The sequence below is a fragment of the Schistocerca piceifrons genome, chromosome 3 (genome assembly GCF_021461385.2).
Source record: "Schistocerca piceifrons isolate TAMUIC-IGC-003096 chromosome 3, iqSchPice1.1, whole genome shotgun sequence".
NCBI classification, from domain to species: Eukaryota; Metazoa; Arthropoda; class Insecta; order Orthoptera; family Acrididae; genus Schistocerca; species Schistocerca piceifrons.
This window is the reverse complement of record NC_060140.1, coordinates 84,293,689-84,308,002: the sequence shown is the minus strand read 5'-3', so window position 1 is coordinate 84,308,002 and position 14,314 is coordinate 84,293,689.

Here is a 14,314-nt window from a genome sequence, read left to right as displayed (position 1 = left end):
CTATGGCAGCAGATGACCAAATCAAACACCTTTGCTGACAGCAGGACATCACCTGTAGTGAGTCTTCTGAGCTATTGACCCTATCGGTTGGACTGTTAGCTGGAAAACTGGTGCTTGGTTATATGTATCCTGATTTTAGTTAGTAAGAGGTGATGTGAGTGTGGTGCAGACCCTCATGAAGCTGTGGACGCAAGTTCTCAACGAAGCACTGAGCAAGCTAGTGGTGTGGGCTGTTCACATGGAATGCACTGGGCCCTCTGCTCCAACTGAGCAGATCATTGACTGGAGATTGGTTATGTTCTGCTACTTGGAGGCCATTTGTAGCCATTCGTGGTCCCAATGATGTGCCATGTCACTGTGCAACGATTGTTCTTGATTGGTTTGAAAAACATTCTGGATGATAAGAGTGAATGTTGTGGCCACCCAGATCACACAATATAAATCCTTTTATACATTTATGGGGTGTAATGGAAAGGTCAGTTCATGCAAAAAATCAGAGTGGCAACGCTTTCTGCAATTATGGATGGCTATAGAGGAACCATGGTTTAGTATTTCAACAACTTGTTGAGTTGATGCTCTACGCCAGGCAAAAGGAGGTCCAACATGATGCTGGAAGTTATCCCATGACTTGTCGCCTCTGTATGTTGTTATTGTTGTCATTATTGTCAGATAAGGAAAAGTCTTGGTTGATATAAGACCAAATACGGTAGATTGATCTTGCTTTTTTACAGAACTGTGCCAGAGTGATTTAAGGCAGTGGATTTCCACTTGGAAGGAATGGAGTTCGAATTGCCTTCCTAGTTTATTATAGCTTGACTGAAAAGGTTAAGGAGAATGCTGGTACGGTTATTATGTGTTCGATATGTGCCCCTTTAGTGATTCAGCAGACATCAAGCCGATAATCAAGTTCCTCCCACACTTGGCGCAGCATGTCCCCATCAATGAGTTCGAAAGCATCGTTGATGCGAGCTCGCAGTTCTGGCAAGTTTCTTGGTAGAGGAGGTTTAAACACTGAATCTTTCACATAACCTCACAGAAAGAAATCGCATGGGGTTAAGTCGGGAGAGCGTGGAGGCCATGACATGAATTGCTGATCATGATCTCCACCACGACCGATCCATCGGTTTTCCAATCTCCTGTTTAAGAAATGCCGAACATCATGATGGAAGTGTGGTGGAGCACCATCCTGTTGAAAGATGAAGTCGGCGCTGTCGGTCTCCAGTTGTGGCATGAGCCAATTTTCCAGCATGTCCAGATACACGTGTCCTGTAACGTTTTTTTCGCAGAAGAAAAAGGGGCCATAAACTTTAAACCGTGAGATTGCACAAAACACGTTAACTTTTGGTGAATTGCGAATTTGCTGCACGAATGCGTGAGGATTCTCTACCGCCCAGATTTGCACATTGTGTCTGTTCACTTCACCATTAAGAAAAATGTTGCTTCATCACTGAAAACAAGTTTCGCACTGAATGCATCCTCTTCCATGAGCTGTTGCAACCGCGCCGAAAATTCAAAGCGTTTGACTTTGTCATCGGGTGTCAGGGCTTGTAGCAATTGTAAACGGTAAGGCATCTGCTTTAGCCTTTTCCGTAAGGTTTTCCAAACCGTCGGCTGTGGTACGTTTAGCTCCCTGCTTGCTTTATTCGTCGAATTCCGCGGGCTATGCGTGAAACTTGCCCGCACGCGTTCAACCGTTTCTTCGCTCACTGCAGGCCGACCCGTTGATTTCCCCTTACAGAGGCATCCAGAAGCTTTAAACTGCGCACACCATCGCCGAACGGAGTTAGCAGTTGGTGGATCTTCGTTGAACTTCGTCCTGAAGTGTCGTTGCACTGTTATGACTGACTGATGTGAGTGCATTTCAAGCACGACATACGCTTTCTCGACTCCTGTTGCCATTTTGTCTCACTGCGCACTCAAGCGCTCTGGCGGCAGAAACCTGAAGTGCGGCTTCAGCCGAACAAAACTTTGAGTTTTTCTACGTATCTGTAGTGTGTCGTGACCATATGTCAATGAATGGAGCTACAGTGAATTTATGAAATCGCTTCAATCATTTGTAATAGCCCTGTATATCTAGAGTGGAATGTAGTCTCCAGATTTGAAATGAACAACCATTTCGAACAGTACGGTATCTGCCTAGCTGGAAGAGTGAATCATGAAACCAATGTCGGAGAACTATGCAGGTAACAGAGCTGTAGTGCATATGCTGACCTCTGTTACAAAATATTTGTTCAAGTGAACATCTACAGCCAAAGAACACATTTATAGAATAAAAATTGCTTCAGTGGCTAGTATTTTTTAAAATTTATTCCATGACGAGTTTCGAAGCTTAAGGATTCATCTTCAGGTACCACCAAAAAATTGTTGTTGTTGTCTTCAGTCCTGAGACTGGTTTGATGCAGCTCTCCATGCTACTCTATCCTGTGCAAGCTTCTTGATTTCCCAGTACATACTGCAACCTACATCCTTCTGAATCTGTTTAGTGTATTCATCTCTTGGTCTCCCTCTACGATTTTTACCCTCCACACTATCAGAGGCTGCAGGAAGCCTCTAACCTGCTGCCACATACTGACAACACTGAGAAGAGAAACGAAAAAAAGGTCGGATTATCCGAAAAATCTAATATTTATTGCAAAAAATATAAAAATACATTTAGTACAAAAAATTAAACGATTTAATAACTAAGACATCTACAGTAATATAAAAAGATGTTTTCACACAGTGTTAAACAATATATTAACTAAAAAAATCTACACACACTATAATATGTATTGGTTTTAAAAGGAAAAACGACAAACAAATTACAGTACTGTGCTGTACTTAATAACGTATAAACCATATATATACTGTAAACTAAATGTGTATAGCACTGTATATAAAAAAGAAATTTTTTACAAAGAAATAAACTACTGTGTGTATAAACTAAGAAATGATTATACTGTATGCATTGTTTTTACAGTAAAAACGAAAACAAATTACTTGGAAAAAAGTCAGTGATAAATTTTTGTTTAGCAGATGTTATTCTAGACTTAGCTGCAGTGTCCCTCCATTTTTTATCCACAAAACGTCCATTGGATTTTGCTCGCTGTATTGAAGGGCGATGTCAAAAGCGTTTTTTTGCGTCGTTGTGTGAAATCCGGATAGGGGGGTTCGTCTTCGCCGTCAGAGTCGTCATTCACAGTTTCCTGGCTAACAGCGGCAACAATCTGGTCGTCACTGAGCCCTTCAAAAGTGTCACAGTCTTTGTCACTTTCTTTGATCCACTCTTTGAACTTCATTGGCAGGGGCGTTCGGCTCCAGAGTTTGTAGATCTTAACGATTTCCAGTGCGTCGTTGTTTTGCTCATCTTCGGTATGCTCATTTTCAGTCATAACTTGTGGCCAAAGCTTACGCCACGATTTCCGCAGTGTGTCAGGTTTCAGTTCATCCCATGCTGCAGCGATTGTGTAAATAGCATCCTTGATGTTCAGGGATGTCATTGCCTCAAATAAGTTATGACCTCCTTCAGATTTTTCCAGGATTGAGCTGATATACTTTCTGCGATAACGCCTTTTTAACCATTCGATAACGCCCTGATCCATTGGTTGGATGAGTGAGGTCACATTAGGAGGCAGAAAGAGAGCATTTATGTCCCCTTTCACCAAATCTTCCTCGAATGGATGTGATGGTGCGTTATCCAACAGCAGTAGAGCACGTACAGGCAGATTTCCTTACTTCAAGTCTTTTTCGATCGATGGCACAAACTCTTCGAAAAACCAGGATTTAAAAAGGTTGCAGACCATCCAAGTAGATTTTTGATTGCGGTAATAAACCGTCAAGGAAGGTAAGTTTATATTTTTGAATGCCCTTGGCTGCTTAGATTTGCCAATGACGAACAAGGGGAGCTTGTGGGTACCATCTGCGTTGCTACAATGAATGACTGTTATTCTATCTTTTATAAGTTTCGTCCCTACCACGGATTCATTTGAAGCTGCGAGCGTTTTTGTTGGCAACATTTTAAAGTTCAGCCCTGTCGCGTCGATTTTATACACTTGGCAGGGTAACAGTTCATTTTCTTCTACAATTTCTTGAAACAACAGAAAACTCCTTAGCAGCTGCGGCATCGGCAGATAGTTTTTCTCAGGAAATAGAAACAAATCGGACACCATGACGAGCTTTCCAACGATCAATCCAGCCTTCGCTGGCAGCAAATTTACTTTCGGCTTCCAGTTTCTTGTGCAAAACTATCGCTTTTTCTTTGTGAATTGGCCCGGATATTGGAGTTTCTTTCTTTCTTTCTTTCTTTCTTTCTTGACAAAACCACATCCACAATGCGTTATCAAGCAGTTCAAGTTTAGGCTTTTTTTAATGTTTTGCGATTCTTCAGAGTGTTTTCACCATCAATCGTAACTGTATAGGATTAAATGTCTTTCCGATTCTTCCTCCAATCCTTAATTGTAGTAACAGCTACATTCAGTTCCTTTGCAATTTTTTTGGAGCGATTCTCCTTCGTCCAGTCCTTGTAGCACTGCTACTTTTTCATTTAGTGGAAGAGTTACGTGTTTAAGTTTGAATCCAGACATGTTGAAAAACAGACAACTGTACACACAATGAATCTGCAGTAATAAGTACTGTAGAGAACACGGAATAAAGCAAACAACGACGTTTTTTAATCCCAACAAAGGATAAAACTGCACAATAACGTACAGTATAACAATATGCACTGCGATATACACCGCAACAATGGCCCGACAGGCGTCCAGTAAGTGACAAGTCGGCACGGGCTCGCAAGCCTGAGCATTGTCGGACTAACCGTAGTGACGGACCATCCAATGTCGGATTAGAGGGGTTCTACTGTACTTCAAAAAAATTTGCATCCTGAAAACAGTACAGAAAAGCTTAATATCAGGTTGGGGCCTACTTCATTCTGAATCTGGATATATGAAGGTGCGTTGTAAACCGAATTATGCATTTTAGTTGTTGTTGTTGTTGTTGTGGTCTTCAGTCCTGAGACTGGTTTGATGCAGCTCTCCATGCTACTCTATCCTGTGCAAGCGTCTTCATCTCCCAGTACCTACTGCAACCTACATCCTTCTGAATCTGCTTAGTGTATTCGTCTCTTGGTCTCCCTCTACGATTTTTACCCTCCACACTGCCCTCCAATGCTAAATTTGTGATCCCTTGATGCCTCAAAACATGTCCTACCAACCGATCCCTTCTTCTAGTCAAGTTGTGCCACAAACTTCTCTTCTCCCCAATCCTATTCAATACCTCCTCATTAGTTACGTGATCTACCCACCTTATCTTCAGCATTCTTCTGTAGCACCACATTTCGAAAGCTTCTATTCTCTTCTTGTCCAAACTAGTTATCGTCCATGTTTCACTTCCATACATGGCTACACTCCATACAAATACTTTCAGAAACGACTTCCTGACACTTAAATCTGTACTCGATGTTAACAAATTTCTCTTCTTGAGAAACGCTTTCCTTGCCATTGCCAGTCTACTTTTTATATCCTCTCTACTTCGACCATCATCGGTTATTTTATTCCCTACCATTTTAGTATGGTTTACGAAATTCCGATGATCTTGGAGTATCCTGTTTTATGACGTCATTTAAGACCTCTTATTACCATATGCATAGGAACATGCGTGATTCCTACGTCATCGTTGCTGTCCACGCGCAGTAACGTCTGTTATCTGCGCTCTCTGGCAACTGCTGAAACGAAGCTATTTCTAACAAGTAGCCTGGAAATGTAGCGAACGGCGCTTTTAAAAGCGCTAGCTTCAAAGTAAATTTCCTTTTACGCAAGATGAATTGTGTTACGTGTGCGAAAATGCATTGAATTTCATAAATCACAGAGCGTTTGACTCTCATTTAAAACTTAACGCATTGAGGACTAGCCACTTTGAAGAATTTCGAACTCAGAGGACCAGACACTGTTATTATTTAAAATTATACTGGCGTATTTGGGTGATGTATCTTAAAGAGTAACGCACACAAAAAGACCAATATTATATGTCAAAGCATAAGTTTTCTTGTAGCTTACTAATCTTAAAGGTCAATATTATATGTGAAAGCTTAACTATTCTTGTCGCTCCACTTTGTACATAAGTTTAAACCATTAACTTTTCCTATTTGTGTGTTCACACTACTTTACAGTGATGTTACTGTTGGCTGACGTCATGTATCCACTGCTCTCGATATCTGCTGTCACTGGCTGGCGAGATCATGTGCCATGAGCTATGATTGGCTTACAAATCTGCATTTCGATCTCGAGTTCAATCCTTCGGAAACTAACGTGTTGTTCCGATTTTTTACTTTCGTAATATGAATACGAAAGCATGCAGCGTATGTAATACGAAAATATGCAACCTAAATGTAGCTGCACATCACAGATCTATCAAAAAAAAAAAAAATTATCAAGCTTTTAAGTTCTGTAAAATTTCTCGCTGGTGTATAAAATCTTTAACATTCAAAGGATTGATGTTTTTACAGCTCTGGGGAAATGTACTGTCGCTTATGTGCATTTTACATCTTGGAAGAAGTGTATTTTTACGTGAGAAAAAGTGCTTTTTTAACTGGGAAGTCCGGGAATTTTTGTTTCCTTGTCCACATACACACCTTGATTCAGATTACAGCCAGAAAGACCTATAGTTTCCTGTGAACAGATAGTTACTTGTCTTAAATTACGGTACACACCCTTTGTGTGCATAGTAAAAAGTACAACCTAGTTTATGAAACCCTCTTGGGTAGCCATTAAGTAAAGTTTGGATCCATATAATGTGCAGACAGTAACTAATTTTACTGATAGCTAGTTTAACCAGCCAGTATCTTAAGTATTAGTGTCATGAAATTATGACTATATACTTGTTTCTACATTTGATTGATTGGCAGGGTGGGTTAGGTCATAATGTACATAATCCGTAGTCAAAGTTTCCGTGTTTGATCTTTGTGAGACAGTTTATTTCACTTCAAATACAAACTTAACCATATGCGACATACAATTTCTACAAAAACAAATTTTTTAGATCTTTTCTGTTACTAACTCTGCGCTCTGAAACTCATTGCTTACATATATATGTCAAACTGATTTTGGAATTTTTGTGTATTGGCTGTCTCTTTTGTATAGTGAAAGGTGTGTTAAACCACACAGACTGATCCTAAACTGAATTTTCCAGACACTGTCTTCCTGTTCTGAATGCGTTACAATCGTTGCTGAAAGACAATGTATATCACGTATTCGTCCGTCATAATTAAGCTTCTAGCTATGATTACTAAACATTAACATTTACATATCGTTTCATAGTCGTTGGACACATTACGTGCCACAATCCTATACCGCGGTAATTGGGCTCCACTGTCATCAGGTTGTTGCTCCACTATAGTATTCTATTTATTCGGCTGCGCTACAACATGCCAGCTGCTACAGTCTGTGCCAATGGCGATTTCACTCATTCGTTTGTTTGAAAGGAGAGGCCGACATTGTTTGCCTGTTTTTGTTTGGTAAGCTATGCGCTGCAGTATATGTCGCCACCATTTTGTGCTATTCGTTGTTTACTATGGCCTATATGACCTAACTGTTATATCAGACTTTCGCAATTGGTCTGCTACCTCATGATGATTTTGGCTTTCTTTATGTTTCCTAGTAGTATGTTGTTTCTCCCACTTTCTTCTGAAGTACAAGATTTTAACTGTAAGTCGCAGCTCCACTCCACTGCACTGCAGTGTATCACATACTGCTAACTGTGGATTAAGAGAGGTACAAAGATGAAACAAAGGCTTGCAAGCCTCTGCACTGGAGCAGAGCATTCTTATTCTCTTACTCTATACAGCTCCCTCAAGTGGCAAGGAAGTTATTCCTTAACACATGACCTGTCATATTGTCCCTTTTCCTTGCTAGTGTCTTCCAGATGTTCCTCTTTTCGCCAATTCTATGAAGAAACTCCACATTTCTTATCTTATTAGTCTAATTTTCAACATCTTTCTGCAGCCCCACATCTCCAATACTTCAATTATCTTGTTTATCCCATGGTCCATTGTTCACTTCCATAGAACTTTGTGCTGAAAAACGTACATTCTCGGAAATGTCTTCCTTAAATTACATCAGTGTTTCATACTAGACTTCTTTTGGCTAGGAATGTCCTCTTTACCTGTATTTAGTCTGTCTTTTATTTCCTCCTCGCTTCTTTGGTCATGTGTTACTTTGCTTTGAAGGTATCACAATGTCTTTATTTCGTCTGCTTCCTGGCCCCCCAACACCGACGTTAAGTTTACCGATAACTTAATTTCTGGTGCTCCTCATTACTTTCGTCTGCCTTCAATTTTATCAGTCCAATCAACAATAGACTGTTCTCTGCATTTGACAGATACTCAGCTCTTTCCTCACTTTCACGGATTATTACAATGTAATCACCGAAATTTATCACTGGTTGCCTTTCATCCTGAATTTCAGTCCCATTCCTGAAACTTTCATTTATTTCCGTCTTTGCCTCTTCGATGGAGGCCTGTAGACTGAACAGCTTGCGTGAAAGACTGCATCATAGCATTTTTAATCTGATCACTTCGTTCTTGGTCTTACATTCTTATCATTCCCTCTTGAGTCCTGCGTACAGTAAATAATATCTGTCTTCCCTATAGCTTACACCTGTTCTCCTGAAGATTTCGAACATCTAGCACGATTTTAGGTTGTTAAATGCTTTTCACTGGTTGACAAATCCTTTGAATGTGCCTTGATTTTTCTTGTCGTGTTTCCATTATCAAGTGCAGGCATCAAGGGATCACAAATTTAGCATTGGAGGGCAGCGTGGAGGGTAAAAATCGTAGAGGGATACCAAAAGATGAATACACTAAGCAGATTCAGAAGGATGTAGGTTGCAGTAAGTATTGGGAGATGAAGCAGCTTGCACAGGATAGGGTAGCATGGAGAGCTGTATCAAACCAGTCTCAGGACTGAAAACCACAACAACATAGAAACCAATAATTACTGGTTTGTTGCTACTTTCATCAGTATACGCAGTGTGGTGCATTGAAGAAAGCGCTAAAACTGCCTTAGATTTTTTTGGAATAAGAGGCAATAGTGCAAGATCCTTAGTAAAACCATAAATACTGGAGCCCACTTCTTTCTTTGGGTTGGGAAGAAACTCTTCTGGAATTCTCATTTGTTGGATTTTAGAGTTCCAACATATGTCAACCTGTTTTTCAGCAGTTCCTTACACATTTCAATGGAGGGAAACCGATTGTCTTCTGTGATATTCCTGTTTGTTCTGTACATACTTCTGCAAAGAGGAATCACAGACTGTGATGGCTTTTGGAACTTTTTCTCTTCCTCAGATAGTGTTGCTCTATCACTATCTTTCCCCACATAAAAGTAAGCATTATACAGAAATGAAGAATGTGCATCTGTGAGGCGCATGGATTTTGTGCCATATTTAGTAGGTTTCTTGGGCATGAATATTTTGAATCGGCATCTGCCTCTAAATGGGATTAGACTCTCATCAGCACATGCATGAGCCCCAATCGAATATACCACCTGACAATTAGAAATAACGATGTTGAAAATATTGGACACAGCTGCTGCAGGATCATCTCTTTTCCCTTGTTGGCGAGTAGATGCATCATCAAATCTGAGAGCCACCAGTGAAACTTCACATCGTTTTAGAGACATGGTTGCACGAAATATAGGACGTCATTTACAGTCATTTGTTTTCACGTCCAGGCTTGAAAATGGAACATAGAACCATCGAATCAATCACTGCCTCGGTTTCAGTTTTGTCCATATCTTCATAACTGTAGGACGAAGTATTTTGTAATTTATTTCTTATCACTTGTGTGGTATCGATAGCAACGATGCCACGCAATAGTTTCTCAAGTTGGCACTACGAGACACACAGAAGACAGCGCCCTCTAGCCGGTGCTGTCGAGGTCTACGAGCTCCGCGACTGCTTCAGCCCATTTGATCAGGTGCAGTCAGCGAGGACACTTCGCTCCAGCATCGCACCTACGTACAAAGTTATGTAATCGTTTATCACCTTGTTTCTGCACCAGTAAACCACTTTCTTGCAGTACCGACTTCTATTACCTTTCGCTACGGTCGCAGGTTCGAATCCTGCCAAGAAATGATTTAAGTTCTGCCATATCTCGCAAGAAAAATCGATTTTCCAAAGCCCTTTAATTCTTGTTGGTCTCATCAGGATTACTCGTATCATTTGTAATGTCATAGTCATGTAACAAAGGACACATTGCACTATCTTCCAAACTGAACATATACAAACATGTGTCAACGTTTGACTGTCTAAGTCCAGTACTTTAGACAAAACTAATCAAATGTACCAGGAGCTTGTTTCAATCCGTTTTTTAATCTAAAAATTTGATTCCTTTGACCTGTGACACCTCAACAGATGTTTATGTAGGCATTTTCAAGTAGTTCTGCATGCAGAAAAGCATTTTTGACATCCATTTGGCGTGTGTATAGATTTTCTTCAATGAGAATGACACCAGCATTCCCAATGTAGCCAAACATGCAGTAGGAACGTACATTTCATCGTAATTACAACCCTTCCTCTGAACATAGCCTTTTATTACAAGGCTTGCCTTATATCTTGAGCTTATATGTTTCACCAACTTCATTATGTTTAGCTTTGAAGACCTATTTGCTGTCAATTGGCTTATTCTTGGTTAGCACTCTATCAGCTCCCATGTCTCATTAAGTTCCCGCGACTTTATTACTTCGTTGTTCGCTTCCCACCATTCGTGTTCATCATTTCTCACATGTATTTCTTCACAGTATTAAGGAACATCATCAATAAATGAGTCACCATACAAGACCAGTACTGCATAACTGTCAAATCATGTTCGCAGATGAGGCTGTAATTTACCGTCTAGTAAGGTCATCCAAAGACCAGTATCAGTTGCAAAGCGATTTAGAAAAGATTGCTGTATGGTGTGGCAGGTGGCAGTTGACGCTAAATAACGAAAAGTGAGAGATGATCCACATGAGTTCCAAAAGAAATCCGTTGGAATTCGATTACTCGATAAATAGTATAATTCTCAAGGCTGTCAATTCAACTAAGTACCTGGGTGTAAAAATTACGAACAACTTCAGTTGGAAAGACCACATAGATAATATTGTGGGGAAGGCGAGCCAAAGGTTGCATTTCATTGGCAGGACACTTAGAAGATGCAACAAGTCCACTAAAGGGACAGCTTACACTACACTCGTTCATCCTCTGTTAGAATATTGCTGCGCGGTGTGGGATCCTTACCAGGCGGGATTGACGGAGGACATCGAAAGGGTGCAAAAAAGGGCAGCTCGTTTTGTATTATCACGTAATAGGGGAGAGAGTGTGGCAGATATGATACGCGAGTTGGGATGGAAGTCATTAAAGCAAAGACGCTTTTCGTCGCAGCGAGATCTATTTACGAAATTTCAGTCACCAACCTTCTCTTCCGAATGCGAAAATATTTTGTTGAGCCCAACCTACACAGGTAGGAACCATCATCAAAATAAAATAAGAGAAATCAGAGCTCGAACAGAAAGGTTTAGGTGTTCGTTTTTCCCGCGCGCCGTTCGGGAGTGGAATGGTAGGGAGGTAGTACGATTGTGGTTCGATGAACCCTCTGACAAGCACTTAAATGTGAATTGCAGAGTAATCATGTAGATGTAAATATCCTGTAAGTATCATATAAGTTTCCTGTTGATTCATCGAAGGGTTTGTACCTTTTCAGGTATATTGACCAAGTTTGGGAAGTATATTGGATAGAGGTCTCTCATTTCAGGGCACAATGATAGGCAATCAAAGCGCTGGCGAAGGATGTGGTTCAGTTATTGAGTCCGCTGTGATACTGGGTGTTGAAGGGGACACTCCTTTGTAGCTGGTTCTTGAGAGTGGTGGGAGGAAATGGCACGGAGGATCTGTTTGCGGACCAGGTCTGGGTGATAGTGCCTGTCTGTGAAGGCCTTGGTGAGACCCTCAGCATACTGAGCAAGGGAGTTTTTGTCACTGCAGATACGACTTCCTTGGGTAGTCAGGCTATATGGGGGGGGGGGGGGCGGGATTTTTTGGTGTGAAAGGGATGACAGCTGTCAAAATGCAGGTACTGTTGGAGATTGAGGGGTTTTATGTGGACAAAGGTGCACATCGAGCCGTCTGAGAGGAGGAGCTCAACATTTAGGAAGGTGGCACGCTGGGTTGGCGGAGGACCACGTGAAGCCAATGGGAGAGAAGGTGTTGAGGCTGTGAAGGAACAAAGGGTGTCTTGGCCGTGAGTCCAGATCAAGAGGATATCATGAACGAACCTGAATGAGACTAGGGGTTTGGTGTTTTGGGAGGCTAGAAAGGTTTCCTCTAGATGGTTCATAAAGTGGTTGGCATAGGAAGGTTCATGCGGGTGCCCACGGTTGTGCCGCGGATTTGTTTATTTACCTTCCTATCAAATGAGAAGTCAATTAAGTTACGTTTCCCTAGCTGCGGGATTTTCCCGCAAGGTACTGCGTAAAACGCGTGTGAGCGCTTGCTCCCCACTCACGCACTGCAAAGATGCCAGACCGTTTTCCTATGGTGCAAACAATGCAGAGCCGCTGCGGACTCTACCTGTCCCGCAGATCGCAACTATTTGCTTAGTTGGAGGAGTACAGAGAAGTCGAATTGGACAGCTGCGGACTATTAGATGACGGCAGAGCCGTATTTGTATCGTGCACACTAGCAGTAGAACCTGAAGCTAGGTCTTCCTATCTAATTATTCATACGTGCACCAGAAATGTCGGCTTACCGCTCCTAAACCTCAGAGGATGAGCAGCTTATTGTGTTGGTTTCCGAACCGCGCATTTTGTGGAATATGGTTGGCACCGAGTTGAAAAACCAAATGAGAAATGAGTTAATTTGGGCAAAAATCGGAAGAAATAATGAATGAAACAAGTAAGAATAAACGCTTTTTACTATTTCCGGTCACTTCAATGTAACACATTTGTACATATATTTGCACTGAGCCATTAACCATACTTATAATGAGTTGAATGTTGTTGTTATTGTGAGCAGTATTATGAACGACGATTAAAATTCGACCCGTTGTAATAATCAGTGAATCCACTCCTTATACTGAATCCTTCAGTTTTGGTATAACCGCCGACGCCTACCAAGGGTATCACATAGTTCTTGGGCAGTTCATGAATTACTGTTACGTTTGCATTATAAGGCAGTGAGTACAGGCATTCCATATAGTCGAGCAAATCTTTGTTTTACTGAAATACAATATAATCCTTCTTCTTCAAGATGTAAGAACGAATAGTTTGCGCTTCCTGAGTGCTCTTCCTAATAACATAGTCCTCCTCCTCTTCCCTAACTTCCATGTGCTTTCGAAGTGCCAAAATTAATAGCTTTTTAGATCGAGGGCTGCTCTGCACATCTGGCCTTTGCTGCCTCCGCTACTACTGTCGTGCCGCACTACCCTCTCCTACCCACTGACTTGCAACAAACTGTAAAAATAAATTCAAACCTTTCCGATACTTTTTCTCGCTTTCAAACCCCCCCCCCCCCCCCCCCCCACACACACACACGAAACGTAAAGGGAAAAAGTTTGTTGCTTATCACATTTCTGATATTGGCTTGATAAAAGTCCCGCGTCAGGAGTAAGATTTTAATTTATTGCTTCACAATTACTTACTTCATTGGCCAGAAAGTTTCCAGACGTTATCTACATACACTACTGAAGGGAACTACAAAATAATGTTGTTGTACGACACAGGGTTTAGGAGATATTGCATGGTAAATATTGAGTAGGGCGAAAAATCAACTTTTCTTAAGCGCTTAAATATTTCTGTTTCAACAGCACAAAATTTTCACTGAATTAAAAAAAAGGTGTTAAAAGGTAGTTCACATATCACTCTGTCACGTCAAGTTGTCAAATTATAAAAGAAAAAACATCGCTTTCATTTTTTACATTTTTACGCGCAGCGCGCCACATCTAGGATAACGTTTCACGCAGTGCCGGCTGGTGTGGCCGTGCGGTTCTGGGCTCTTCAGTCTGGAACCGCGTGACCGCTACGGTCGCAGGTTCGAATCCTGCCTTGGGCATGGATGTGTGTGGTGTCCTTAGGTTAGTTAGGTTTAAGTAGTTCTAAGTTCTAGGGGAATGATGACCACAGATGTTAAGTCCCATAGTGCTCAGAGCCATTTGAACCATTTTGTTTCACGCAGTGTCCTGCGGTCCACGTCGGGCAGTGGAAGATGCGAATGTATTCCGCAGCACGCTGCAATAAGTTTCCACATCTAGGAAAACGTAGCTTAAAGGTATTTCACATTTACGGTCGCCTGCCATCAGCCACCGCGCCGAGAG